Raw genomic sequence first — 6,084 nt, 5'->3', positions numbered from 1 at the left:
GCAGTAATAACTGAGTAACACCTCACAGATATGTAAGCAGTGAATATGAACGATGCATGTATTTTTAATTTGCCAATTATTAAAATATTATCCAGTATAAGACTTTTCTTCATCATCGTATAGGCATAGTATCGTATAAATTTGGCAATGGGTGAATAAGTATAGAGATTGTAATTACATTTCACCTCAATTTCATTTAATTAATTTACTTTTTCATAAGATGAAATAATTCATTGTAACAACATGCATAAATTAAACAGTGTTATTCTGTCTAGTCCTGTCTTATTTTTGAGGTAAAATAAGTCAGTTCCGTGCAAACTCTCCGTATCAAGAGGGTACAAAATACCATTTTCCTACAGAGAAACCCAATTCCTAATATTTATTTTTGCCTAACCCCGTACTCAAAACTAGGACCGCGTGATTCATACTCGAACCTCTGTATAAATTAAAGTCATCTGGCGGATTACTTTTATAGCTTAAGCAGTATTTTAATAATGTTAAAATGAGGATTTCAGAATTCTAATCTTAATTTTAGGGGCGTCAAAGTATTTCACATAAATCTGTCAAAACATCTAGTCAAATCGTCTCCAAAATTTGACCAAACGCATGGCCAACCTAACCATAACCTAATGGCCAAGGATAAATCAAATATGAAAAAAAAGGACAAAAACAATGTTGAGTAAACAAAATTCATGGAAATGGTAACAAATCGGACAATGCTCGTGTCCCCGGTGGTCCGGGGTGAACCGCGTCGCCATACATGCAAAACTGATAATATATGACCGCTTCTCAACTCCACCTACGGCCGTCAACTAGTGGACATAACCCTCTGGGTAGGATTCCTATCCAATAAAGTTGGTGTGACGCGTGGTGACGGCAGATCAGCAGGGCTATTTTTGTATCTCTGTAGACACCAAAATTAGATAGCTATTCCGGAAAGACCTAAGTCTTCGAACAATGCTTGCGCCAGTGACGACTTAAGGACCTGAAACGCGGTCGCTTACTATGGGCCTCATACGAAGGCTCAGAAGAAGCTCAGAAGGTCGTATTTCTCGTACCTCACGCCATCCGGAGGCAGATATTTGGCCCACCATAATATGTGCATTTTAAGCCATAGAATGATATTACTACCTAAAAGCTAGTTTTACAGAAAATTAGAAGTAATTCATAATGTAGACGTGTGAAGTCTACCTATCCGTACTTAGCCAACGTGGCCTATTCTAAGCCGAGGTGGTTCTCTTCCCGCGGGTGCCTTACGAGGGGACAAAAGGAATATAACGGAGAACGTAATGCGTACCTCTGAGCTACCATTACATAACTGCGATCACTAACTTGCCTCCACCAATTCGCACTGGGCCAGCTTGGGGCACACGTCTTCTCCCAGAGTGAGAAAGGGGTTAAGGCCGTTGTTCAGGCGTTAACCCCTTGTCATGGTCGTGTGTCCTGTAGTGGGCCGGTAATGGGTAGATATGGTGATGATGATGAGACTAGCCCACTACTTATGGGTAGCCCCTCCCTTTTGGGGTCTTTAAGCCAGCAGAGGTCTGTTACAGTCTACTACCTTGTCCGCCGTGAAAACGGGTATAAGCGGCTCACATATATTAAGTGGCTCAGGGGGTCAGCATACAAGACCTTCTTAGGGTCAATGAGCTAGTTAAGAGTCTTAGTTATCGATTGGATAGAAGCAGGCGTTACTTTGCAGAACTCCATGATATATTATGAAAATTCAGCTTAATTTGTTATACTCCGCGAAAAGCAGAAGAATCTGTATCGTGTAATTTATAATTTCTTCAATCCTTATGCTCCACGCCAAACAGATCTTCGGCAATGTACCCTCTACGCACGATTTGCTCCGAAACCGGAGCATCCTCAGCAGATATTGACTTTACAATGACTTAACAATTATTCATATAAGCTTAATTTTCATAATATTACTTAGTTATCCATATCCTTACCAATATTATAAAAGCAATTGTGTTTGTTTATTGGTCCTTTCTTTACGGCCTTACTTAGTAAAAACTCTTTTGGCATAGAGTTAATTGATAAGACGGTGAGTAAAATAGGCTATTTTTTATCCGAGGACAACTACCACTTTCCATGGAATTTGTGAAAAACCGCACCGAACAAGGTCGTCTTACGCGGGCAACAGTTAGTAAAATATAATTTCCCAGTCTCTCTGAGGTATCTTACCCTCTGGACATAACATACTAATGAAAATTGTTCACTATTCATTATTTAATGTAAATTCTAACTACCATCGTAACCCACCCCTAAAATTAATTTAACCTAAAAAAATCTCACTGCAACGTCACGATAAAACGAAATAAAGATGCAAACACACTAATGCGATTAAACGAACGCAAATTAAATTCTCCCACGAGCCCCTTAATAGTCAGTGAGCAAGCAGCACGAACATCGTTGCTGCTATAAATAAGTAAAATGGATGATAAATCTTTGTTATAGATTCTAGATATCTACCTAACTTGTATTTAATACTACTGATTGAAAAATTAAGTTCAGAATCGTAATTAAGTTACCTTAGTATTGTGAAAATAATTAAATACTTTAACACCACCCACTGAACTACAAACTAAATGGTCGGCTAAACTTCTTTACTTGATGGGTTTTCTTTTACAATAAACAACAAACAGTACAATTAATATATGGGTGAATATTCGCACGTGGAAACAATTTAATATGTTAATTTTTTGTTAACTTTCATGTGGATATTTGAAAAAAAGTATCTTAATCTATCTAATTTTTACGTTTGGTGAAACGTGCAGTAATATTAATTAATATTATCGTAATTATTATTGTTAATAGTCTACACAAACAGACTGACTTGACGTTTCAAAAGTGCTTATAAATTAGGCCTACTTGAAATAAATGAATTTTGAATTTGAATTTGAATATTATTATTATTATCTTATCGTTAGTCGTGACCTGGGTCCCATTTTTTAACTTTATGTGGTAGTGAACATAAAAACAAGTTATAATACCGAGAGAACATGAGATATGAATAATACCTCATGAGCAACCGAGTCTCTTTAGAGTTCCGTACAAATGGATTAGCAACAATAGCATCAGCTCTTAGACTATAAAGGAGACATTACGCTCAGTTCAAATAAGTGTAATTCATAAAACTGAGCAGTCCTTTGATATGAAAATGTGTTGATCCTTGCCACGCGGCCGGCACTGTGCTATCGCGAGCTTGTTTTTGTTTGCGTCTACTCTTGTCTGAACGTAGCTTTATGATGAACATGTTTTGTTTTGTTAGCCGAGTAGATTGTAAAGGGGGGCTAGACTCAGTGGTTGTAACTTTCTTGGTAAGGAAGTCGGCTTCACTTTGGCGGGACCGAGTTCTATCTTCGGCACGCACATCTGTTTTTATAACTCGTACAAGTTTTAAGCAATTATAACACTTGCATTAAAACATGGCATGACAGAATGTACTCCATAAGCTTGTGAAGACTACCAATCAGGCCATGGCCAGCGTTTTGAACTACGGTCTAAACCTTTCTCATTATAAAAGAACCGTGTCCTTTAGGAGGATGGTAACACAGCACTAGTAGATTACTGATTAAGCAAGTTAAGCCCAATGTCCCAGTCATTACACTAACACCTGTTAGCTAAGTGAAACCTGTGCCCTGTCGGTAGTGTTTTGCTTATGATAATGATAAAAATACTATGTTCAAAGTGGATGACCTTTCTGGCTCAGTGGCGAGCGCTGTGAATTTAAGTAGGAGACCTCGGGTTCGATTCCCGGAAATTTCAGAATTGTCTCTGGTCTGGTTTGGTGGGAGGCTTTGGCAGTGGCTAGTTACCACGCAACTGACGTGCCGCTAAGTGATTTAGTGTTCCGGTGCGATGTCGCGTAAAAACCTATAAGGGATGTGACTACCATACTCCTATAGATTAGCTTTACCATTTTAGACTGCATCATCACTTACCACCAGGTGAGATCGCAGTGAAGGGGTAACTTTTAGTGAAATAAAAAAAAAATTATCTTTTATATTGTTAGTGTTCTTCGAGCAGTAATAAAAACACTGCCACGTATGGGAACTGTGCGCCATAGGTCTTCTGCGCGAAGAACTTAACCAAAACCTGTGGTGATATAAATTATAATTTTTTAATGATTAATGGGTGTCCACGATCTATGCATGTAATAATAGCTGCCCGGTATGTCTGTAGTTATGCGTTGCTCGCACGGAATGTTCGCCGTGTATGATTTATCGAGGAGATTACATAACATTTGTATGTTTATATTGGTGGCGACGTGGAGCACACGCCGCGGTGGTTTGTTGTCAGGAACGTGAGAACGTGTAGCGGGTTCTTTTCCTGATCCGTATTTACTCTTAATTTTTTTTTAATTGGACATCTTTTGTTCTTTGATAGACGTCCTAGTTCGCCATTGGAGCAGCTTGGTGAGTGTAAGCTCCATATTCTATTTTTAAATGAAGAAAGTTTTGATGTGGTGGGTTTCCTCGGCTTGGGAAATTAGGTAATCGACAAATATTATGTACTTACGGGACGCGATTTTAATAAAATGTTTCGAGTCCGAAGACCATGAGCCCAAAGTAACAAACGCAAGTTTAGCAAAAACTTAGTCATTACAAATAACGGAGTATTTACGGCGCTTAAGCAGATTCGGCAGCTACACCCCCTTTTTGGACGTGTCGAAGTGGGAAACTGCCAACGTAGGTATATATGTTAAAAATTGGTCTTGATGCATGGTGACCCAAGAGCTGACGCTTATTTACGTCTAATTCAAAGGGGCAATAGCGCCAGCATTTTCGGTACCATGCCCATAAGTGAACAGTTTGACGGCATATATTTTTTTTTATATTAACACTAACATATTTGTAATTATTATTGTTTTTTATTGGAATTATATTTAACCTTAGCACGAATAAATAACTATGACCCTGTAAGTACGTACCTATACCTATCAAATTAAAACTTATGCGGAAATGAAAATAATTTTCCATAATATATTGAAAATAGCTAAGGACACGACACGATACAACGTACACGATATAAATCTGTTATACAATAAACGAAACATAATTGTTGTTAAATTCACATTGAAATCACCAACAAAAGATTCGATAAAATGAATGACTAATTCTTCGCGCGGAGTCAAAAGCTGGTTTTCAAATTAAAAAAACATAAAGAAACGAGTCTACGACCTATACGCGACCCAAAAATGTCCCTTTATTTTGTTCTTTGCATTTTGTTTACTCCGTAGCTCCTGGAACATTGTTTATAGCAATAATATTGTAGTCAGTGCGACGTCAGGGTATGGCAAGGCGTTCAGGTGTAACAATATGATTCGTAATATATATACGATACTCTAATATCAGTGGAAGCGGTGATGGCCCAGTGGGTGGGAGCTCGACTTCACATTCGGGGAGCCGAGTTCGAATCCCAGCACGCATCTGTAACTTTTCTTAGTTATGTGCGTTTTAAGAACTTAATTGAAATTTCACTTGCTTTAACGGTGAAGGAAAATATCGTGAGGAAACCTGCATGCCTGAGAGCTCTATATATGTTCTCAAAGCTGTCTGGAGTCCACCAATCCGCACTGGGCCAGCATGGTGGACTACAGCCTTAACCCCTCCTCATTGTGGGAGGAGACCCGTGTCCTGGCCAGTAATAGGTTGATATGATTACGATGACTCTAATATCAAAAATGGTGGTCGGATTTCGTTTCAATTATCACCAATAGGTATTTAAATATGGTATCTTGTGCGCTAAGTATAGGTATAGGTATACATTAGTTAAGGCTGAACTGTGCGATGCTTACTTACTTTTTTTGTAACGTTTAGCTTAAACTATTTGCTTTATTTAATGAATCTTGTAATTTTAGAGCTGCTTCTTAATTATTTTCATTACAAGTAAAATATGCAACATTACCAACTTCTTTGTCAGCCTTTAACGCCCCACCAATGGGAACAGTTCTCTTCTAATATTGGAAAGAGAGTTTTAATGCCAATCTTGACCACGCTGCTTTAATAAGAGTTAATGGGCTGTACTTTTTGTCACTGATCGACTACTCAGACTTATTTGCAACAGCAGACTTAT

The sequence above is a fragment of the Pararge aegeria genome, chromosome Z, assembly GCF_905163445.1.
Source record: "Pararge aegeria chromosome Z, ilParAegt1.1, whole genome shotgun sequence".
NCBI lineage: Eukaryota > Metazoa > Arthropoda > Insecta > Lepidoptera > Nymphalidae > Pararge > Pararge aegeria.
This window is presented reverse-complemented; position numbering follows the sequence as displayed.